Here is a 26,328-nt window from a genome sequence, read left to right on the forward strand (position 1 = left end):
CTTACATAATCTGTTCCAAATATGCAAAGAGGACTTCCTGCATGAAAGGTTCAAGAATGAATGTAAAGAGTAATGGACATGGACTGAGAGGGAAACCTTGCTTGAATCTTGACCAGATCTGATAGGAACCCATTAACTAGGAGGCGAGTAGTTGAATTGGCATAGGCTCTTTTAATAACAGATAGCTACTTTTTGTCCACACCAATTTTCTGAAGGATGTGGAACAGAATGCTTGAGTAAGGTCTACTGATAGCACTGCCATTGGCTGTTTTTTTTTCATATTAACTAAGCAAAGTAAATCACATATCAGAAACAGATTCAATTCTACAGCTCAGCCTGAAACTCCATACACCTGTGCTTTTAATTATATATCTCATTCCTACTTTGAGCCTATTATTGATAAAGCAGAAAAATATCTTGTAATCAGTATTAGATGAAGAAATAGATCTCCAGCTGTTGATTAAGGTATGATCTCTATTAGGTTTTTCAATGAGGATAGTATGTCCTGATGAGAGAAAAGAATAAACAGTATAAATAGAATGGGAAGAATAAAATTCCAGGCTTTGCAGTAAAATTCTATCCCTACACCATCAGGTCCTGGGGATTTTCTTGTGTGGCATTCTTTATTAGCCTGTAGTAACTTCAAATGCTGTAATGGTCAAGCCCATCTTGGATATGAACAAGAAAACCATTAATGTTCGAATAGTTATAATTTCCCACAGTACTATTGTCTTCAAACAGTTTTTTATAGAGTTTTTGAAAGTAGTCAAGGATATCTTGGGTGGTGGACATGTTTTCACTCTCAACACAGATTTGAGGGATAGTCCTTTCTTCGTGGAAGTGAATTATCTATTAAAGAACACAGCTGAAGAGCTATCTGCTAAATGCTGTGGTATTCTTATTATAAAATTTCTTTCTTCTACTTGTTTCTGCCTTTTTACTTCTATCTCTATGTTAATGTTTCTATATGATGTTGCTGCATTCTATACCATTGCATTGGTTTGCTACAAACCAGCTTCTCTTTTTTATATAGGTCTTTTTACTTTTGAGGAAAGCCTGTTCCTTTCCCCCATTCAATCATATTCTGTTTTACTGCTTGTTTGAATTCTAACCACACATCCCAGTTACAGGTAACATTATTCTAGTTGAAAAGATCAACAGAAAATTTCTCCATGGTCTAGAATTGATCTCTACCTATTCCATGCAGCTGAATTTAAGTAGAACTGGATTATGATCTGACATGTTGATGTCAAGATGTTTTATCTGAATTATCCTATTTATAAGAGAAGAAGGGATATAAATTAGATCAACATGGGTACCAATACTACTTTGGTTCATGTATATGTAAGCTTGGAGATTAGGATTGTGAATCCTCCACATGTCTACTAGTTCAGCATTGTTTAGACATATTTTTAACTGTGCATTTTTTGGTACGGGTGTCTTCACGTTCATTGTGAAGACAAGTGAAGGTGACTCACCAGAAAACCAGTTTGGATCTTCACCTGATATACCCTTTCATATGTTACTGATTTTGCCCTATAAGAATTTCATTGCTGTCTAATATATATTTCATTGGAAATCTCTTGATTTTTACTGCTTTAATCTGGCTTCCCACCATTACAGGAATTACAGTGCTATCTTCCTTGTTTCTACATCTTTAATTACAATTAAATATTTCCCTCTGCCATACAGCATGAAAGAATAAATCTTACTAGCCCCACCTATCTCTTTTAAAACCTTAGTCACCTGTCTCATTTCTTCACATCCTGGAATTACAATTCCTAGAGTTCACATCCTTGGAGGAATTGGTAATATATGAGTTGAGGGGGGAAAACTAAAATGTCTGTGTTTGATTGTATGAGGAAAAAAAAACCTTTCAGTCATAAGATTGAAAATTAAATAATCCTGTGATATAGAAATAATTCTACACCATCAGCAAATACTATATTTGAGTGACTATAAGATGGCTGCCATAATACAGACAAAAGCAATCCCATAATGAAGATATTAACTGCACTACCAGCAATCTTATTATTTACTTATAAAGCCAGTGCTAGTAGGGGCAAAGCCACCACTAGCACCAATAAAATAAAACTGATCAAAGAGAAAACCAAAGTACCTATCTTGTCAAGTGGTAGCCAAACCCAGAAGAGATACTAAGGTGACAATTGACAATTGACATTTATTCTTTAAGGGTGAAGCAAAATGCTTTTCATATTCCCCGCCATCTGTCGTGGTTACAGTGAGGGTAAAATTTACGAGCAGTTTGCTCGCCCTGAATGGGCATGGAGATTATGTATCGCTATAGGAGGCTAATATAGTTTTTGGTCTTCTATATTTAAATATGTCCTTTGGCTCGTATGCTGCAGCTTGTTGAACCAAATCATTGGGATGTGTGGACGTCTTTAGAAAAAATTTGGAAGCTAAGGATTGTAGATAAAAGAGAATATAGGGAATATTTGTGTCTCTGTGGAGTTGGCTATTTCTAACATACCACGGGGCGTTCAAAATCATTCTCAAGCACTTGTTCTGCACTCGCTGTATCTTAATAATGTTAGTATTAGAGGTGTGGCTCCAGGCTGGAGAGGCATAGGTGATTATAGGACAAATCATCATCTGGTATAGCTGCAATTTGATTCTGTTGCTGAGTTTGCTATTTCTATTAATTAGCGGGTAGATCTGAGCTATGGCTTTAGATGCTTTTGCACATGCAGACTTGATATGTTGGTTGAAAGATAGCTTTTTGTCGAGAATCACACCCAGGTAATTTGTTTCTTTCTGCCAGGGAATTTTAGTATTGAATAGTAACACATCTCCTGCAGGAGACATTGGCCGTTTTGAGAAGAGAACCGCTGAGCTTTTCAGGGGGTTGACTTCCAATCTCCACTTGGGGAACCAACCCTCCAGCTTTAGCAGATTTTTTTGAAGCTTTCTGGTAACGAAGTAGGGTCTGAGAGATCTGGTTAGTATTGCCGTATCGTCCGCATACAGTGCTAAAATGGAAGTCATCGGATTGTGTGGGATGTCTGACATGTATACAGAAAACAGCAATGGAGCCAGTAGAGATCCCTGTGGCATTCCAGCAAAGATATGGCGCTGGGACGATGTAGAACCGTTAATTTTAACTTGGATTGATCTATTCTGAAGATATGAACGGATTAGATGAACCATTTTTAGTGAGATACCGGCTGAGATAAGTTTGTGCAGGAGTCCAAAATGCCAGATTTTGTCAAATGCTTTAGATAGGTCTAGGAATACCGCTCCTGTGCACTGGCGCCAGTTGTAGCTGATGGTGATATATTCCACAATTCTGTGGATTTGCTGCGTAGTACTATGGTGTTGTCGAAATCCAAACTGTTCTTTAGGGAGGATGTCTAGGTCATTTACTGAGGTTTGGAGTCGTGAGAGGATGACCTTCTCTGCAACCTTACCCAGATTGGAGATGAGACTGATTGGACGATAATTCTGCGGTAAGTGTGGGTCTTTGCCTGGCTTATGTATAGGAATCACATCAGCCATTTTCCAGGTGGAAGGAAAATAGTGAAGTCTTAAGATTGCATTTATTATAATGGTCAGATGCACTATAGCTTTTTGAGGCAGCAGCTTGATCACCCTGTTTGAGATGCTGTCTGGTCCAGGAGCTTTATTGTTCTTAAGTTTTTTAATAATATCATATAATTCAACAGGTGATGCGGGTGCAATATGATCAGCACTGGTATCCGGGAGGTTTAGTGCATGCCTAACCTGTCTGTGGATTTTGTACAGATGATTGAAATCAATGTTGTTATAAGAAGGTTTGCACTGATCCTCAAGATTTTTAAGTATGGCTTCTGCCTTATCTGCATCTGTGTGGACTAGGCCCTGGTTTGAGATTATAGGGGGGAGGGATCTGGTTTTATTTTTGATGTTTCTCAGTAGGCCCCAGATAGAGTGATCAATAGGTGAGATAGAGGCTAACTTTTTATCCCAAACTTCGTTTCTGTGTGTTTTAAGTGCATCTTTTACTGCTCCATTCCATCTGTTAAGCACTGTCTTATCCTGAGGTGCACGAGTGTTATGAAATCTCTTCCTAGCTCTGCTCTTCTCTCTGATCAGGTCCATAATGTCCTCAGGCAAACGATCAGGCTTGGGAACAGGTTTCTGGTAGGATGCAACCATTATAGCGGACTTAATCTGTTGGGTGAGGCTAGCCACTGCAGATTCCACATCTTCTGGTGTGCATATGTGAGGGACGGGTCCAATTTGATCCCGAAGTGCTTTAGACAATCTCTCCCACGATATGCCTGAATGAGAAGGAGGAGGCAGGCATTCTTGTTCTCCCAATTGCAGTAGAATTGGGTTGTGATCCGACGACAGCTCATTTAGTGATGTAAGGCTATACTGTAGTTTAATGTCTTGCAGGATATCAGCAGTGCCAGATGTACTGAGATGAGTTGGTTCGGTAGGTCCAGCCACAACAGCATGGTTTAATCCTGTGTAGCTAGAAAGGACGCGACCATTTTTGTTGGTAGATTTACTGTTCCAAGCAGGATGCTTTGCATTGAGGTCTCCAGCAATGATGACCGGTCCTTTTACTCCAAGGATGGCATCCAGATCTGAGGTCAATAATGTCTTTAATGGAGGGTTGTATGCAGAAAAAATTTGAAGGAATGCAGAAATCATATATTTTCCATACACAAGTAGTCAAAAGGTGTCACACCTTGTTACTAAAATACTCTGGATTTTAGAGCTAGTTGTTGAAAGTTTTTTTACTTGATTATACTATAAGTTAAAGATGCCAAGAAATTATATTCTTGGTTTAATTCTTTATCCAAGTATAAGATTGTTAATTTTACATCTAAATAATGAATTTCTTTGCTTGTATAATGGGATACTTTTGTTGGAAATAACTTGAGTACATATGTTACTTGCGATGTCACCTGACATGGCATTACCACCTTGCATTTTTACCACGCTTGTCACAAGGGTTCTTATTATCATATGCAAGAAGTCCATCATATCATTTCTTTCTCTTTCCATAAACTAATAAAAATCTTCTTTTACAAAGAATTTCTTTTCTGGCATGATGTAAAGCAAAATAATTCACTAAAACTTCTTTGAGCGTCCCAGAATCATCACTGACTCTTTTTTTTTTAACCTTTGAAGATGTAGGTCTTCTTGCTCATCTTTTGTGTTCATCTGATGAAATAGTTATAGTATTTCTATTTTCTCATTATTGGTAAAACCTGACAAGCAGTTTCTTTTGCATCTAAAACAAAATGGGTAAATGGGCCATAGTAGAGAAAAAATTAATAAATTCAAAAGAAACAGGAAAGAAAAGAAACTTGCCCACAACTCATTGCTGGAAGTTTAGCAGGCTACACTTTTCCAGCATAACTAATACTCTTCTCCACAGTTGCACATTTGTAATTATGTTCCTTGAATAAATCGTTATGAATAACACCTTTCATTCTAGCACATTCTCCTTCTGATTCTAAGCTTGTTTTAAGCACACACACACAAACGACACTTGCAATCTAGCATTTGTGTTACCTCCAAAGAAACTAAAGAGGGAATGATTCATTGATAGGAATGAACAGGTCTGCCAAAAAGATGTCGGAGCATTTTTTGCAATAAGGAGACAATGCCTGGATATGACCAAACTTGTTTAAAACTTGTATATAATATTCATGATCTGTTTCTGTGATTAACTGATTTTAGTCTTCCATCTGTTCCCCATACAAACACATTAAAATATCACTTTTATGGCAAATGATGTTTACATCACCTGAGTAAGAGATCATAAAGCCATTAAAAAAAAAAAATAATAATAAGTCCCCTCTCTGCAGTTAGCAATTCATATAAAGTCCAAGAGTTTTTGGCTTCTAGGTTTGCTTAAGACAAAGATTTTACTGTAAATTTATACAAATTTACAGTAAAATTTATTGTGGAAAAAGAGAACTATAAATATAAACCATACAAATATTATTGATTTAGAAAAGGTACCCAAACATTTCCGTTATGTAAAGAATCAAGCAAGTGCCTTAACTTATTTTCCTGAAGTAATGCTCTATAGGCAAAAGTGAAAAACACCAAAGTATCAAATTTCTTTATTGTTTATATTTTTCTACCTAAAGTTTTTTTTAGTGTAAATCCCATTTTAAGCTCATATCAGATATGACCACACTTGTTTAAAACTTGTATATAATATCCATTAGTCAGTTCATTCCAGCATTTGAATCATACATAATATACTTTTATTTGTTGCTTTCTCCTTTGTCAGTAAGAAAGGACAAAAGGACATGTTTTATATGTAAATTTTGAAAAGTAATTTTTATTTTGATATATATGAAAAGAAGTGAATAGAAAAGGGGAGCAAAATGTGCTTTTGTAGAAAGTTTTTTACCTTGGGTTTATACTATGTCCAAGCAATTTTATAAGCTAGGTTTTAATCCTTTTTCCCAAGTAAGCAAACAGACAAGTAAGTCAAGTTTGCACCTGAACATAGTTCAAGTCTGAGGCAACTCATGGTAAAGGTGGAGTAAGTTCAAATCACTTTCCTTAATATTTTCCTCTAATGCAAAGCACATCCCCTTGCGGAGATGTATGATACTATGCATTAAAGGCAAGGGCCTCTACCCAGACCGGTTTTGACCTTTATTGAGGTCTCGTCAGTGGGAGCCAGACCCAAAAAATAGGTCTAGCTCCCACTAAAAATACGTAGCTTATTAAATTGCTTGGTATCTTTAACATTATGTTAAAGATACCAAGTTAAAGATACAAATGTGCTTTATTTGGTATTTTTACATTTTCTGGTGGGTATAAATGCCTTAGACAGATCATAGAAAAATATAAAGAATTCAGACTCCCTCTAATAATGTGTTTTTTAGACTCTAAAGCTTTTAACTGTGTTCAGCATGTGAAACTGTGGGAAGTAATGAAAAGAATGGGTTTTCCTTAACACACTATCAGATTGATAGCCAACTTGTACAGGGAGCAAGAAACCATGGCAAGAACAGATGTTGGATAAACTGATTGGCTTCAGGTTGGAAAAGAAGTTAGGCAAGGATGTTTACTTTCTCCTCACTTGTTTAGTATATACAGGGTGTTCGGGATAAATTTGACAGTTTCGTAAGGAAAAAGAAAATCTTCTTTGTATCTATTAAATTTAATGAATTGACAAAAAAACATTACAGGCAGAGTTAATTACAATACTATCAACAAGATTTACTCAAAATAACCACCATTAGCATCGATCACAGCTTCAATTCTGCTTCGGAACCTCGAACAAGCTGATGCTACAGTCTCCCTGGGAAGGGCCGCAAAAACTGTTTTAATTTTATCCATTAACTGGGCTTTTGTATTACTGGAAGTGCGATTGGTGTCTTTTTCAACTGCGCCCCATACAAAATAATCCATGGGGTTAAGGTCTGGGGAGTTTGGAGGCCAAACATTTGGACTGGTGAAGTCGTAGAAATTTTCAGACAACCATTTTTGACTTTTCCCAGAGGTGTGGCAAGGGGCCGAATCCTGCTGCCATACATACGGCCTACCATTGGCTACCCTTGTTATCCAGGGCTTGACTACAGTTAGCAACTCCACGAACAAAGCCCGAATTCCAATGCCAGGGTTCTTCAACACCTGTTCCTGCAGATTTGCGAGGAATTCTGCTGTACGAACGCAATCAGATCGTCTGCTAGGGATCTTTCTTCTTGCTACATCCTCGTAGTCACCATTGCAAGTCTCTAGTTCATGCCTGATTGTTTTTACTGTATTCAGGGAGCATTGGGCAGCAGTCGTAATATCCTTATTTTGATGGCGGGCACGAATCATCATGATACAAGTTATTCTCTTCCATGATTCAGGTGGGTTCCAGCTATCCATCCTTTCTGACATCTTGTATATGAATGAAGAAGGGTCCAAACTTTTAAATGAAGAGAAGTGTGTGTTAATACATGTAACTTACAGAAAAATATAATTAATTATAAATATGTCAAATTTATCCCGAACACCCTGTATGTGGAGGACATCATGTATATAGCAATGGATGAGCTCAAGACAAGAATTAGGATAGGTGGTAGATTGATCAGTAATCTAATCTCCATGGAGTCCCAAGACTCATCATCATCATGAAAGATTCACTTTAATTTCTAATATGCACATATCTTCATATCATATTTCAGCACATCATATTCCTTTGAATTCGTTTGCTGTACTTATGACTTGGTTTAGCACTACATTTCACAAGTACAGCAAATAGTGAACAAATGAATCCCATTTTTCTTTCCACAGAAAAAATATTTTTTTTTGCTATTGACATTCAACTTTTGTGGATGGCCTCTCGTTTCTTTCTCTCCTTTTCTGCTGATAATCTTCCCCTTGCCAATCTGATATTCTATTATTTGTTTCCATAGAAATTCCATAGTCTTATGATATTATTTAGGTTCTTGTGGAAGCTACTTCAGTTATTGTTTCTCTCTTCCAAAATCCCAAGATAGACAATCAAATCTATACATAGTAATGCAAATTTAACAAGTGCAGTAAGCAGCCAGTGTTTGTTTCAATGCTGATTTGAACTTTATTGTTCCTGAAGTTGGGAAAAAGATATTTCTTGAATCCTAACAGCATAAATTGATAGCAACTTTAGTCCTTTTTTCTTCAGTATACTGTTAAATATATTGGCCAGCCTTTGGCCAAGTGGATATCAATCTGTTTCCAACCCACATCTTCGTTGCTTGTCACAAACCTTGCTTTGAATTCATTCACACAAGTAATCTAAGTAGTTTGAAAAAAATTACATGTTTGATCTGTATAAAGTAAGAACACAATTCACAATGTTAATTATAGGTTTACAACTTTTTGTAGATGTTACTCATTTTTTGGGGGGGTGAGAAACAAGGAAATAATTATCAAGTAGAATACAAGTTAGTCCTTGACATACAACGTATGTGATTTACAACCACTTGTACTTATGATTGCCATCCCATCGTAAAAATGAAAACCATTAGTGCATTCAGGCCATATTTAGTGCTACAACAAAACTTTTGTTGTAGCTCCTGTACACCCCTTGAGGGTACATGGCAGGAATTTGATGATGATGATGATGACAAAACTTTTGCTGAGCTTTGTTTGGCTTACACTGTGCAGTATGATAACTATTGGGGGAGGGGGGAGTGTTTTTCACTACAAAGGATAATTATTGGTTTCTAATAGTTTCTACATGCTTTTGGTTTCAATGGAAGCACATGCCATGATTTGTGGCATGTCCATCCCAAGGTCAAATACAGCATGAGACCATTTGTCCCTGCTTGTGGCAAACGTGTTAATCTTATATTATTTTAGACTTTGGATGCTTTGTCATAGTCTGACAACTGCTCCATCTGCTCTATGATAATATCTTTTCATTTGTGATTTTTTTTTTTTTAAATATAGAATAGTGATTATTTGTTTATAAAAATGGTCATGTGAAAAAGCAATTCTTGTGGCAGTATGGAAAAGAAAGAGACCATAAGGAATAAAAAAAAAAAAAAAAAAAGTAACATAATTTCCATCTTATGAACTTTTTGACTTAAAACGGGATCTTTGGAATGCAACCCCATCTCAAATAAAGGACTGATTGTAATTATTTCTCCATACTTTCATTTATGAGACTGCTGAGACTACTCAGTGATGGAGCTTTTTTTTGACAGTATGCCTTTTACCATATCTTGTTGAGCAAAAATAATTATACTGTTTATAAGGGAAGAATTCTGCTCTCCAGAACACCTCTTGAGAAAAATAGTGATGAACAGTTGGAACTAGGTTGTAAACAAGTTGCAAATAAAGGTTGTGATATATTGGAATCATTTGTGGTTATTCTGATGATATGAATGAATCAGATGTGGAATGCTGAAGTGGAAATTGAATTTGATTGCTCTTTAGCAGAGAAGGTTTGGGACTTTTGACTAGACTTTCAGCAAATTGTATTATGTTGCACAGAATGAATTAGCATATAAGGGAACAAAACATTGCTGTTATGAATGAAAGAGATGCAAGCCATGAAATAAGTGACACATAATACATGCTGCTGTTCATAATCCCTTCATTGTTTACAAAGCAGTTCAATCACTCTGAATTTTCTTAAAAAAAAAAAAATCCATTTTCACTGCTTAAATTGTGTGTGTTGTTCTGTTTTGAAAAATCATACTGATATATTTTTATGCATATTTTAAATTCAAACTCTTGATAACCTGTAAAAAAAAAGTATGTGTTTCCATGCTGAATCTTAAGTATGCATTTTGCTAAACTTGTCAGATTATATATGCTTCAGAATACAGGTGTACCCATCTTAATATGAGCACTTATATTAAGAAGGGCACACTTATATTATTCATTACAATGCTTATATTATATTATGGCTAATTCTAGCCACATGGGAACAATAAAAATATCCTGTTTTTTTTTTTTTTTGTTGTTGTTTTTTTAATCATTCTCCCCTCCCCTGAAGAATCATTCTACAAAGAATATGAAATTGGATATCTGGAATATCCAATGACACAATTATATGCATGTAACAATGTGATGCTGCAATAAAATGATATAATGTTCATCATATCCTCACTCTACATGATTCAGACATTTAAATCCTTGATTTTCATTGCATTTGATGTGGGGACATTTTATATGCCTTCTAGAATTTCCAGATATTACTATCATGAGGAGTCTCAGTAGTTCAGTGTATAGGCAAGTCCTTTGATTAAAAAAAAAAACTGGGTTTGAATTCCATCTAGGAAGTAAAGAATTACCAGAGCTTTACAGTTAAAGATGAGTTAACTTATTGTGAGGTGATAAGTTTCTTCCTCCAGGAAACTCCTTCCTTTTTCATCTCACAAAACAGGAAAACTGGGCAGAAAGACACACATATTGACATTTATAATACTGTACAGATAGGATTAACTGCCACATTCAAGTGATTAATCAGGTTTCAAAGAAGCCTGACTTGACTGTAACAGGCTGTTTGAGCCTAATATGTAAGGGAAAATGGAGAATATGAACTAATGTGAGCAACACAGGTCATCTTGGTTTGCTCTCAGAGTAATTGGACCTTCATTTCTTGCCTCCTAGAATTTCATTTATTGGCAGAAGACCTGGATCCAACTTACGGAAGTATTCTGTGATTCTCAATATTTTTGATAAAGCTCTGCTATCTGGATTTTTCAATCATGGCTTGTCATACATAGCAAATACCACATGATGTGTCTTAATTTAATTTTTTTTTTCTTTTCCTGGAGAAGCATTCCACAAAGAATATAAAACTTGGTGAAGTTAATAAACAGTAGTATATTTTTTTAATTTGTTTATATGCAAATAATTCTGGAACACCCACCCCTTTGATATGACTGAACCCAACAGAAGCCTAAAATACATCAACACACATTATTGTATAATTAACACATAACTATGTTTTATATCAAGTAGATGAGGTAATGAAACAAGTATTGGGATCAGAAGGAGAAATAACCCAGAATAATAACGGAGAAAGAATAATAAATCTTTGCCTTGCAAATAATTTAGTAATAGCGAATACTATGTTCAAGTATAAAGAAATCCATAAGTTTACCAGGGAAGAGCCCAGTAGAAACGAAAAATCTATAATTGACTACGCCATCATAAGCAGATCGTACTGGAAGTATACAAAAAAATGCAAGAGTCTATAGAGGTCCTGAAATAGGCAGTGACCACCACTTATTAGTATTGGAAACAATCCATAAAATAAAAGTTGAAAAATGTAGAAAAAGTAGTAAGGAAATAAATGTTAAGATAAAGAACTATAAACTAAAGAAAGAAGAAACAGCCATTGAGTATAAAAGTAAAATAGAAGAGAAGATGAAAGAAATAGAAAAAGAGATATATGAAGACTACGATGTAGAAAGCCTATGGTACAGGTTCAAAACACTTCTTCTAGAAACAAGTAAAGAAATTTGTGGTGTATCCTGAAATAATAAGCAGAAGAAACATAAAACACCCTGGTGGGCTGAAGAATTAAAAGAAGAAATTAAAAAGAAAAAGCAATTGTGGAAGAGATATATAACATCAAAGCTACAGGTTGATAGAGAAGCATACAACAACCAAAGAAATAAAGTTAAAACCTTAGTGAAAGAAGAGAAAAGAAAATGCTGGGAAGACTTCGGACATACTTTAGAACAAAATTTTAAAGGAAACCAAAAACTCTTCTATAATGTTTTACAATGAATGAGGTCAGAGAAAGAATGCCCCATAAAGTTTATCATAAATAAGGATGGAAAGTTACTCGCAAATTCCGAAGACATTACGGTAAGATGGAAACAGTATTTCCAAGAATTATTGGAAGATGCAGGACATGGAAAAAATAGAACCCTAAGAGCAAGACGTGCAAGCAAAACAGAAGATCAAAGTGAGGAAATTCATGCAAATGAACTGTTAGCAGCGATAAATAAAATAAAACTGGGCAAATCAGCAGGTCATGACCAAATAACACCAGAAATGGTAAAGAATTTAGGAACGAAAGCCATAAAATTTCTTTTACACCTATTCAATATCGTATGGAAAAAGAAAATTATTCCCAAAGACTGGGAAATAGCAACGATAATCCCTATATTTAAGAAAGGAGACAACCGTAAATGTGAAAACCATAGAGGAATTTCGCTTTTAAGCGTTGCAGGAAAATTGTTTGCTAGTATTTTTGAAATGCAATATGGCTTTTGAAAAAAAGTACGCAGGATCTTATCTTCAGTCTTAGACAAATATCAGAGAAAACATTGAAATATGGAAAAGAACTACATGCATGTTTTATAGATTTCGAAAAGGCCTTTGACCGAGTTCCCAGACACTTAATATGGCAAACATTAAAGAAAAACAAGATACAAGATAACTTAATAACAACCATACAAAGCCTCTACAAAAGTAACAGAAATTATGTAAGAACCTGTAATAATAGATCAAAAGAATTTGAAACAAATGTAGGAGTGAGACAAGGCTGTATCCTCAGCACGCTTCTCTTCATCATAGTAATGGATGAAATTTTAAAGGCTTGCTAAACAAAAACAAAAAAAATTCCATCTAGAATACAGGAAATGGAAAGAAACCAGGATTTCACACATGGCTTTTGCAGATGATGTAGTGATTTTAGCAAATACAGCTGAAGATCTGCAGTACAACATCAACATTTGGTATGAAGAAACAAAGAAAAGGAATATGACCATAAATATAAATAAAACTAAAACAATGATCATATCTAGAAACCAACCAAAATACATGGTAAAAATAGAGAACCATCAATGGAACAAGTCCACTCCTTTAAATACTTCATCATCAAATTCCTGCCATGTACCCTCAAGGGGTGTACAGGATATGATAGTACTACATGAAAAAAATTACATCATTACTAACTTCCTATCTACAATTTTCCTCCAAATCAGTCTGTTACTTGTCAAGACTCCAACATTATCAGATCTTATATTTCTATCGTCTAAGGCACATTGTACCGTATCAATCCACCTATATCTTGGTCTTCCTCTGGGTCGTTTTCCTGCCAACCTGGAAGAGAACACTTGTTTTGCTAATCTTTCCTTGCCCATTCTGTTTAAGTGACCATACCACCTGAGAATAGCTCTGCTAATGCATTCCTGGATGTTGACAATGTTAAGTTCTTTCCTAATATCCTCATTTTTAATATGATATTGCCATTGATGCCATCTGTTCACACCTATAATCTTTCTCAGGACTCTCATATCTGTGGTCTCTAGTCTTTGGTCAAGTGTTTTACTTCTGAACGCTCTCAGATCCATAAGTTAAAACTGGTTTGAACACTGTCTTGTATACAGCTAATTTAGTGTTCCTACTAATTTCTCTCTTATTCCATATGAATTTATTCAATTGACTTCCTACCATACCAGCTTTGCTGATTCTGTTGTCTATTTCTATATTTAATTTACCATCTTCAGTAAAAATCGTGCCTAAGTAACTGAAATGTTTCACTTGTTCCACAGGTTCTCCATTCACAACACAGTTGACATTTTCAATGATTCTGCCTACTTTCATTGTCTTTGTCTTTTTATTGCTGACCTTCATACCATATCTATTACAACAGCTATTCAATTTAGTCAGAGAATCTTGCAGACTTGTAGCGGATTTATTTAGAAGTATAACATCATCCGCATAAAGCAAAGAGTTGACATTAACATCTCCAATTTTGATATCATTTTTAATACCACTTTCCTTCATAATGTGATCCATATAGATAATGAATAACAGAGGGGATAATGCACATCCTTGTCTCACACCAGATTTAACATTAAACCATCTTCCTGTACTTCCTTCAATTCTAACTGCTGACTTACAACTCAAAGACTAAGTATTGCTTGATATAATGCCCCATTGATACCATATAACTGTAGCGTATTGAATAGCTTCTCTCTTGGCACCTTGTCATATGCCTTTTCCAAATCGACAAAACTTAAATACAGATCTCTGTTATATTCCCATGCTTTCTTGACTATTTGTCGTAAAGTGAAGATCTGATCCTGATAGCCTCTATTTGGCCTGAATCCAGCTTGTTCTTCACCAAGCTTTTCTTCCACAATTCTTCTCAACCGTTTCTCAAGTATACTTGCATAGATCTTGCCAGGAACACTCAGTAGGGAAATACCTCTGTAATTCTCACATTCAGTTTTATTTCCCTTTTTATATATGAGTACTATGAAAGCTCTACTCTCCAATCATTGGGAATTCGTCCCTGTGTCCAGGCTTTCTGAACTATGCAGTGCAGCCACTGTAAGACTCTTATACCACCATACTTCAGCATTTCTGGTCGAATATCATCTACTCCTGCTGCCTTTCCACATTTCAAGCCTTTGATGGCTTTTTTCTACTTCAAGTATGGATATGTATTCCTGACTGCATGCCTGTCAGTGTTTTTTACCACTGTGCTGTCATCACTGCTTGTTTCATTTAGCAGTTTTTCAAAGTAATTACTCCATACTTCAAGGATATCTTTTTCTCCCGTTTTCATGTCACCTTTATCATCTCTAACTCCTTTTACGGCACTCTTTCCTCCATTCCTAAGCTTCTTCAACAACCTCCAGAATATTTTGCCACCTTCTTGGTATTTATTTTCTATATTCTTGCCAAAGGCCTTTGAATACTTGGGATCATATATACAAGAAGATGGTACTAAACACAGAAATTAACAGAAGGATAACCTGGGGAATAAAGCTGTTCCCCAGGTTATCCTGCTGATAACCTGGGGAATAGCTTTATAACTTAAAGGCCCACTCCTAGATAAGAAAGAAGTCACCCAGAATACCAAAATGGCAGTATACCATTCAGTGTTTCTACCAAAATTAACATACAGTTGAGTCTTGGTGTTTAACAACAGGAAACACAAATAAACTACAAACAATTGAAATGAAATATCTTAGGAAAGTGGCACAAAAAACAAGACTAGACCGAATAAGAAATCAAACTATAAGTGACAGCCTTCAAGTTGCACCTCTGAACCAATTCATAACACAAGCCCAAATGAGATGGTTTGGGCATCTTAATCGAATAGAAGAAGGAAGAATAGCAAAAACTGTATACGAAAGCCAGAAAATAGGGAAAAGAAACATATGCAGACCCAGGAAAGGAAATTAAAGAAAAATTGGAAAAGAAGGGAATTAACTGGAAAGAAGCAAAACAGCAAACCTTGGACAGGACGTCATGGAAATCTCTTTGGCAAAATCTCGATGCTTAAAAGCACAAGAGATCATAGACGAAGAAGAACTATGTTTCATTTTACTTAGGTAGTTGTCTTAGAACATTTTAGAATTGCATAACTTGCTCTGTGTGTGTGCGTGTGCGCGCGCACACACAACATGATAGTGGTTTCTCAGACTGCATTATTTGGTAAGTTCCTGATATCTACCATCAGGAGTGTACATGATAATACTACGTGAAAAGTTACGTCATTACTAACTTCCTATTAACAGTTTTCCTCCAAATTAATCTGTCAAGACTCCGATATTATCAGATCTAATATTTCTGTCTTTTAAAGTGCTTTTTACTGTATTGATCCACCTAGATCAGGGGTGGGGAACCCCTTGCCTGCGGCCAAAATTTCACCCGCGAGTCTATTTCAATTTATCCCTTTGCTGATGTGCTCGTATGTACATGTAAATAAAATTTTATAATAATTTAAATTTATTATAATTAACTTTATTTAAATAATTAAATATACAAAACCAAAAATAGCTATATTATATATAATATGATTATCATACGTCTGGTAAGATATATATTACACACTACATACACTATATATAAGAGTTAAAATTTACCAGTCGCCCGCGGAAGTTTTTAAATTAGCAATTTCGCCCTTGATACTAAAAAGGTTCCCCACCCCTGACCTAGATCTTCGTCTTTCTCTGGGTCCTTTTCCTATCAACCTGATAAAGAACACTTGTTTTGCTAATCTTTCCCCTTCTTTTGTTTAAGTGGTTATACTATCTGAGATTAACTCTGCTAACACATTCCCGAATGCTAACAGTATCAAGTTCTTTCATATTATTGCCTTTGATTCCGTCAGTTCACTCCCTTAATCTTTCTCAGAACTTTCATATCTGTGGTCTCATATTGTTAAATTTTGTTTGAACACTCTTATATATAGCTAATTTAGCATTTTGATTAATTTTGTTTTTATTCCATATAAATTTATTCAGTTGACTTCCTACCATACCAGCTATGCTAATTCTATTGTCTATTTCCATATTAAATTTACCATCTATACTATATATTGTGCCTAAATAGCTGAAATGTTCATCATCATCATCAAATTCCTGCAATGTACCCTCAAGGGGTGTACAGGATATGATAGTACTACAGGAAAAAAAAAAAATTACATCATTATTAATTTCCTATCTACAATTTTCCTCCAAATCAGCCTGTTACTTGTCATCACTCCAACATAGCTGAAATGTTTTACTTGTTTTATAAGTACACCATTCAGGATGCAGTTGATATTTTCAATGCTCCTGCCTATTTTCATTGTCTTTGTCTTTTTATTGCTGATTTTCATACCAAATTTATTACAACAGTTATTCAGTTTAGTCGGGAAATCTTGTAGACTTGTACTGGATTTTATTTAGATTCAGCAAAAATCATGCCTAAGTAGTTGAAATGTTTTACTTGTTCCACAGGTTCTCCATTCACAACACAGTTGATATTTTCAATGCTTCTGCGCCGACCTTCATACCATATCTATTACAACAGTTATTCAATTTAGTCAGAGAATCTTGCAGACTTGTAGCAGATTTATTTAGAAGTATAACATCATCCGCATAAAGCAAAGAGCTGAACATTAACCTCTCCAATTTTGATATCATGTTTAATACCACTTTCCTTCATAATGTGATCCATATAGATGATGACTAACAGAGGGGATAATGTACATCCTTGTCTCACACCAGATTTAACATTAAACCATCTTCCTGTACTTCCTTCAATTCTAACTGCTGACTTACCACTCAAATAATGACTAAGTATCGCTTGATATGTCCCACTGAGACCATATTATTATTACACCCTCCATGGAGTCGGCAGACTTATCATGAGAGGTTCATTCAATGGACAACATATTTATCATATAGAATCTTCAAATCCTTAATACTCCTTGAATTAACAACACATTCTGGTAATGTGTTCTATTCACTGACAATTCTGCATGTAAAAAATCTGCTCCTCACCACACTTTTACACAACTTCCGGGAATGACCTCTGGTTCTTTCTCTCTTACCATCTACTCGTTTTATAATCCCCTCAGGATTAATCTGATAAAATCCTCTCACTAACTTAAATGTCTCTATCATATCACCTCTCTTCCTTCTACCCACCAAACTCTGCAATCCAAATTTCTTCAACCTCTCTCCATAGCTAGCATTGTAAAGTCCCGATGTTGTCTTAGTCACTCGTCTTGGACCCTCTCCAATGTCTCCACATCACATTGAAAACCAGGTGACCAGATCTGAGCACAATAGTCCAAGTGTGGTCTGACCAGTGCCTTGTACAGTGGCACAACCACTTCCTTATCCTTTCATGTTAGAGTGCTTCTTATCATAGCAGCACTACGATGAGCAGACTTTGCAACACTAGCAACATGCCCTCTAATCTCATCAGCACCTTGATTACAAGTGCAATTATACAAACTGGCCTATAGTTGGAGACTACTGTCCTCCCCCCCCCTTGTGGAGTGGTACTATTTTGCCTTCTTTCCACTCCTTAGGAACCTCACCCACTGCAAGACTTTAGTTAAATAATTAGGTCAGGGGGCATAGCCAACTGTGGTGCACACTTCAGAATACGTGGTGATATGTCATCCATTCCCACAGCCTTATTCACATCTAACCCAACCAACATCTGATACACCTCTGTTTCTTTCACTTCCAATTCTCCTGATGCTTTGCTCTCTTCTATATATTCTACTGCATCATTTACACCAGTATGATATATGCTGATAAAGTGCTTGTTTACTAATTCCACTATATCCTTTTCAGTTGTCAGTCTGCTGCCACGACTATCCACCAATGTTAATCTGCTATAATTATTCTTCCTCTTGCTTGTCATGTAGCGGAAAAATTCCTTTGAGTTAATCTTGGCCTGACCAGCCACTTTCCTCTCATACTGAACCTTTTCTTTCTTTACCATGCCTTGTCACCTTTCTAGCCTGCACCTTATACTCTTCATGGGTCCGATTGCCACCAACCGCCTTGTACCTCCATAACATTTTCTTTTCCAGCACAGCTTGCTAAATTTCACTGTTCATTTATTTCACTCCTACTCTATTTGTTCGCTTAACCCTTGGTATGCAGTCCTACAGTGCTTTTGTCAGATACTGCCTTGTGAGTTTCCATGCATTGCAAACATCTTTTCCAATCAGCTCATCTACCCAACATACTGATGCTGACTGCAGTGCTTCCTATAATCGCGTGCTTTATACTTGCACATGTATCCATTTTTGGCAGTGATTTTTTCTTGTTTCACTTCCCAAACAAGTACCTCATGATCACTCTCTTACCAACCGGCAGCAGTGTCAACACTTAATTAACAACTACATCTTGTGAAGTTATGACCAAATCCAAAACATTAAAGCCTCTAGTTGCTTCATTCATGTGCTGCTTAAGATACTTGTCTCTCAGAAATTCCACAAACTTGCTCTCACTTGTTCCCATACACTATCTCCTCCTTCCATTCTATATTCCTGTAATTTAAGTCTCCCATCAGGATCACCTTCTTTTTACATGTCCAACTAACTTGCCTAAAGATTTCACAATCAGTATTCTCTGCATTCCCTGGCCTATAATGGCATCCTATCAGATATACTAACCTGCTTATTTCAACTTCACACCACACAGATTTAAAATCTGTGCATGCACTATCAACTTCCATGCTTTGTAGACACATTTCCACTGCAATCATTAACAGCACTCCCCTCCTCTTTTCATATTTCTATCCTTCCAGAAAATTATAAATCCTTCTAGTTTTATTCCTGACATCACATCCTCCTCAGACAACCAAGTTTTGCTTATTCCAACTATTTTTGGGCATACTGTCTCAATCAGTGCAACAAACTCAGCTCTCTTGTTTTGAATGCTCCTTACATTTGTGTATAAACATAATGATTGCTGTGTGTTTGAGGCCATTCTACTAGCACCAACATTCTCTTTTCTAGCTGCTATACCACACCTCTTTCTCTCTTTGGTCTGACCACTCCCGTTTCCCTGATCCTGACTTTATATAACTGTAGCAGTTTGAATAGCTCTTCTCTTGGTACCTTGTCATGTTTTTTCTAGATATATGAAACTCAAATACAGATCCTTGTTATATTCTCAAGATTTCTCAACTATTTGTCTTAAAGTGAAAGTCTGGTCCTGACAACCTCTATTTGGTCTGACTCCAGCTTTTTCTTCAAGTATTCCTTCCACAATACTTCTTAACTGTTTCTTAGATATACTTGCATAAATCTTACCAGGAACATTCAGTAGGGAAATGCCTCTGAATTCTCACGTTCAGTTTTATTTCCCTTTTTATAGATGGATACTATAAGAGCTTGACTAATCATCTAAAATAAATTTAGTTTAATCCTTTATCCAAGCGTGTGCAAACAGGTTTTGCACACATTTGGATAAAGTGTGTGCAAAACACACTTCTGTTTGCACACACTTGGATAAAGGATTAAACTAAATTTATTATAGTCTGACCAAGTGAAAAATAAACTTTCAATAATCATCTGAAATTCAGCTATTTGTCCGGATCCTCTGAATTTCACAGTGCAGTCACTGTTAGCTGGCCTGGTTGGCCGAGTGGTTAGCGTATCCGCTCTCCAACCAAAAGGCTGCGGGTTCGAATCCCGCCGTGGGCATGGATGTTTGTGATTGTCAGTGAAAGCACTAGTGGTGGTAGTTGGCGGCATATGCTGTTGGTGTTAGATGATGAAGGTTGGTGGAGTAGTGAGACAAAGAGTTGTAGAGTTGATGAGTCTTTGGACTCCCTGGAGGTGCAATATAATAATAATAATAATAATATAATATATTATTATATAATAATATAATATAATATAATATAATATAATAATAAAATATATAATAATGATATAATAATATAATATAATATAATATAATATAATAATAAAATATATAATAATGATATAATAATATAATAATGAAACAAGCAGTGACACCGTGATGTCACTGCTTGTTTCATTTGGCAACTTTTCGAAGTAAAGATGACATGAAATCTTCAGACATCTAGATTATTTTATTTTCCGCTTTCATGTCAACTTTATCATCTCTTATTCCTTGGTATTATTTGATTAGCTTACTGTATTTTTATTTTTATCCTTTTTGTCAGTGATTGACACCTTTCTTTTCTGTTTGCTATTTCCATTGTTTAAGACTTAAAATCTACTGAATACAAAATGGTAGACAGAACAACATACTCTGCTAGCAGTAATGAACATTCCATTCAGGAGCAATAGATGGAGTGCTAGCATTTCAAATATATATATATATATATATATATATATATAGAAGTTTTTTTTTTTTTTTTTTTCACTTGAAGAAACACTGAATTGGAAGTTGATTTTACGCTGTATGGTTTTCAATTACACCCACAGTTTTCAACATCATGCTGTTATCTTTTAATTCATATCTGATTTATTTATAATTAAAGTTTTTAGGATTTTTTTGTTTGTATGTTTGAATGAAAAGCAATATTGCATATTTTTATTGAATAGTTTTCTGTTTAAACACGAACAGCATTTTTTAGGAATGAATGTCTGTATGCTAAGTAAAGTACAGGTGTCCTTCGATTAACATGGTTAATTAATCCCTCGATGTTACCGCGTTAATCAAATCTAATAATCAATGGTAAAAATTACAATTCATCCATGATCGATTACTGTATTAATAATTTGTTTTATATGGTACTCTTTTAGGAAAGATAAAAAGTGAATGCAAAGTAAATGTTTAATAAATACTTGTACCTACATTATTTACTGCAATTTTTATATCAAAAGAAGTTATCAAGAGTCGCTTGAACAGTTTTAGTTTTTTTCTTATCGGCATAAATTCTACAATAACAAGCAAAATTACTCTCCAGACCTCGGCAAACAAGCAATAAAACATAAAGGAAAAAACACTGCAAATATAATACATCATCATCATCATCATCAAATTCCTGGCATGTACCCACAAGGAGTGTACAGGATATGATAGTACTACATGAAAAATTTACGCCGATAAGAAAAAAACTTTTCATTGAATAAATTCATATGGAATAACAAAAAAACTGATTTGGAGGAAAAAACAATTTTCCTCCAAATCAGTCTGTTAGTCTGTCACTTGTCAAGACTACAACATTATCAGATCTTATATTTCTATCGTCTAAGGCACTTTGTACCATATCAATCCACCTATATCTTGATCTTTCTCTGGGTCGTTTTTCTGCCAACCTTGCAGAGAACACTTGTTTTGTTAATCTTTCCTCACCCATTCTGTTTAAGTGACCATCATCATCATCAAATTCCTGACATGTACTCTCAAGGGGTGTACAGGATATGATAGTACTACATGAAAAATTTACATCATTACTAACTTCCATCTACAATTTTCCTCCAAATCAGTCTATTAGTTGTCAAGACTCCAATATTATCATTATCTGATCTTATATTTCTATTGTCTAAGGCACATTGTATCCTATCAATCCACCTATATCTTGGTCTTCCTCTTGGTCGTTTTCCTGCCAAGCTGGCAGAGAACACTTGTTTTGCTAATCTTTCTTTGCCCATTCTGTTTAAGTGACCATACCACCTGAGATTAGCTCTGCTAACGCACTCCTGGATGATGACAATGTCAGGTTCTTTCCTAATATCCTCATTTTTAATATGATATTGCCATTGATGCCATCTGTTCATGCCTCTAACCTTTCTCAGGACTCTCATATCTCTGGTCTCTAGTCTTTGGTCAAGTGTTTTACTTCTGACCCAGCTCTCAGATCCATAAGTTAAAACTGGTTTGAACACTGTCTTGTTATACAGCTAATTTAGTGTTCCAACTAATTTCTCTCTTATTCCATATGAATTTATTCATTTGACTTCCTGCCATACCAGCTTTGTTGATTCTGTTGTCTATTTCTATATGTAATTTACCATCTTCACAAAAAATCGTGGCTAAGTAGCTGAAATGATTTACTTGTTCCACAGGTTACCCGTTCACAACACAGTTGACATTTTCAACAATTCTGCCTATTTTCATTGTCTTTCTCTTTTTAATGCTGACCTTCATACCATATCTATTACAACAGTTATTCAATTTAGTCAAGGAATCTTGCAAACTTGTAGCGGATTTATTCAGAAGTATAACATTGTCTGCATGAAGCAAAGAGGTGACATTAACATCTCCAATTCTGATATCATGTTTAATACCACTTTCCTTCATAATGTGATCCATATAGATAATGAATAACAGAGGGGATAATGTACATCCTGGTCTCACACCAGATTTAACATTAAACCATCTTCCTATACATCCTTCAATTCTAACTGCTGACTTTACAACTCAAATACAGACTAAGTTTTACTTGATATAATGCCCCATTGACACCATATAACTGTAGTGTATTGAATAGCTTCTCTCTTGGCACCTTGTCAGATGCCTTTTCCAGATCAAAAAAACTTAAATACGGATCTTTGTTATATTCCCATGCTTTCTCGACTATTTGTCGTAAAGTGAAGATCTGATCCTGACAGCCTCTATTTGGCCTGAATCCAGCTTGTTCTTCACCAAGCTTTTCTTACACAATTCTTCTCACCCGTTTCTCCAGTATGCTTGCATAGATCTTACCAGGAACACTCAGTAGGGAAATACCTCTGTAATTCTCACATTCAGTTTTATTTCCCTTTTTATATATGGGTACTATTAGAGCTCTACTCCAATCATTGGGAATTCGTCCCTCTGTCCAGGCTTTCTGAACTATGCAATGCAGCCACTGTAAGACTTTTATACCACCATACTTCAGCATTTCTGGTCGAATATCATCTACTTCAAGTATACAGCTAATTTAGTGTTCCGACTAATTTCTTTCTTATTCCATATGAATTTATTCAATTGACTTCCCACGATACCAGCTTTGCTGATTCTGTTGTCTATTTCTATATTTAGTTTACCATCTTCAGTAAAAATTGTGCCTAAGTAGCTGAAATGTTTTACTTGTTCCACAGGTTCTCCATTCACAACACAGTTGACATTTTCAATGATTCTGCCTATTTTCATTGTCTTTGTCTTTTTATTGCTGACCTTCATACCATATCTATTACAACAGCTATTCAATTTAGTCAGAGAATCTTGCAGACTTGTAGCGGGTTTATTTAGAAGTATAACATCATCCGCATAAAGCAAAGAGCTGACATTAACATCTCCAATTTTGATATCAGGTTTAATACCACATTCCTTCATAATGTGATCCATATAGATAATGAATAACAGAGGGGATAATGTACATCCTTGTCTCACACCAGATTTAACATTAAACCATCTTCCTGTACTTCCTTTAATTCTAACTGCTGACTCACAACTCAAATAAAGACTAAGTATTGCTTGATATAATGTCCCATTGACACCATATAACTGCAGCGTATTGAATAGCTTCTCTCTTGGAACCTTGTCATATGCCTTTTCCAAATCGAGAAAACTTAAATACAGATCTTTGTTATATTCCCATGCTTTCTCGACTATTTGTCGTAAAGTGAAGATCTGATCCTGACAGCCTCTATTTGGCCTGAATCCAGCTTGTTCTTCACCAAGCTTTTCTTCCACAATTCTTCTCAACCGTTTCTCAAGTATACTTGCATAGATCTTGCCAGGAACACTCAGTAGGGAAATACCTCTGTAATTCTCACATTCAGTTTTATTTCCCTTTTTATATATGGGTACTATGAGAGCTCTACTCCAATCATCGGGAATTCGTCCCTCTGTCCAGGCTTTCCGAACTATGCAGTGCAGCCTCTGTAAGACTCTTATACCACCATACTTCAGCATTTCTGGTCGAATATCATGTACTCCTGCTGCCTTTCCACATTTCAAGCCTTTGATGGCTTTTTCTACTTCAAGTATGGATATGTATTCCTGACTGCATGCCTGGTCAGTGTTTTTTATCACTGTGCTGTCATCACTGCTTGTTTCATTTAGCAGTTTTTCAAAGTAATTACTCCATACTTCAAGGATATCTTTTTTTCCTGTTTTTATGTCACCTTTATCATCTCTAATTCCTTTTACAGCACTCTTTCCTCCATTCCTAAGCTTCTTCAACAACCTCCAGAATATTTTGCCACCTTCTTGATATTTATTTTCTATATTCTTGCCAAAGTCCTCCCATGACTTTTGTTTAGCTAGTTTTACACGCTGTTTAGCTTTCTTACATTTGTCTCTGTATTCCGTAAGAGTAAAAGCTGACTTATTTGCCAGGAACTTTTGATATGCTTTCTTCTTTTCGTTCACTGCCTCTTTAACTTCCTGTGTCCACCAGGGAGTTCTGATTTTTTTATCCTTGCACACAACATCACCACATGCCTCTCTGGCAGAATCGATCAATGTTTTCTTCAGAGTTTGCCACTGAATCTCCAAGGTTTGATTCCTGTTCTCAAATTCTTTCATTTTCTTTTCAATAATCTTTCTGTATTTTAGTTTACAGTTAACATTTGAGAGCTGCTCAACTTTTATTCGCTTTAAAACTTTCTTACATGTTATTCTTTTCAATATGAAATTCAATTTTATCCTGCTCAAGACTAAATAGTGATCACTTCCAATTTCAAATCCTCTGTACACTCTGGTGTCCTGCACCAGGGAGAAAACATCACTATCAACAATAACATAGTTAATGAGACTTTTCTTATTCCTAGCCTCTTCTCTCCATGTGAATTTGTGCACATTTTTATGTTGGAACATGGTGTTAGTAATAACCAGTCCATGTCCTGAGCAGAAATCCAACAGATATATGCCATTATTATTAGCTTTGCTCTTTTCTCCAAATTTTCCCAAAATATTTTTGTAGGTCTCACAATCATTTCCTACTCTGCTATTTAGATCCCCAACAAGGACCAACTTTTCCTTTTTCATTGTGTCAGTTACTTTTTCTAGAGCGTCACAAAATTCCTTCACTTCTACCTTAGTAGAACCTTCTGTGGGACCATAGGCACAAATAAGTCTCATTGTCCAGTTCCCCATTCTCATATTTGCCCACATTACTCTACTTGAGACTGACTGCCATTCAATTAGCCTCGTATTTTGAGGACTAAAGGTGCATTAATCAAAACTCTTGCTGCGTATATCAAGGGATTACCGCAATTAATTTCGCCGCGTTAAGCAAAACCGCATTAAACAAGGGATACCTGTATATATCTAAATAAATATCTGGATATATATATATATATATATATATATATATATACAAATACCTTTATGTAGTAAGTTTATTACCAACACTTTTTTTTTTTTTTTACATAATTATGATTATTATTTGTTTGGTTAACTTTAGTAATACTAATCAACATATCAAGACCCCATCTTATCCTAAGACTCAAATGCTGTATTCAAATCTGCAATCCAGAAAAATTCCATCTTGTAAGGATTTCTTTTTTACATTTATTTATTTAGCATGTGGCTCACACATGAAAAGTTACATTACAATAATATTCAATATATATAATCATTTAGTGTAAAATAGACAAAATACTTAAATATAATATAAAACAGTCATAAAAGAGACGACTACAACTATATATCTAGGTTGATTATCCAATCAACT

The 26,328-nt window shown here is 35.4% G+C and overlaps 1 protein-coding gene across 2 annotated transcripts in view; it reads left to right on the plus strand.

Annotated features, from left to right (window-relative positions):
• Positions 1 to 26,328, plus strand: part of LOC150100330 (nicotinamide riboside kinase 1) — a 213,263-nt gene that overhangs the window by 157,096 nt on the left and 29,839 nt on the right. The window contains exon 8 of one of the 2 annotated variants that reach the window (XR_016549230.1): positions 26,059 to 26,144. The exons of the other annotated variant lie outside the window; for it this stretch is intronic. The gene's annotated coding sequence lies outside the window, so the exon portion shown is untranslated. The remainder of the gene's footprint in view (positions 1 to 26,058; positions 26,145 to 26,328) is intronic. 2 annotated transcript variants of the gene reach the window in all.

This window comes from Typopeltis vanoorti, chromosome 13 (genome assembly GCF_054136105.1).
Source record: "Typopeltis vanoorti isolate ZY-2024b chromosome 13, IOZ_Tvanoo_1.0, whole genome shotgun sequence".
Lineage (NCBI taxonomy): Eukaryota > Metazoa > Arthropoda > Arachnida > Uropygi > Thelyphonidae > Typopeltis > Typopeltis vanoorti.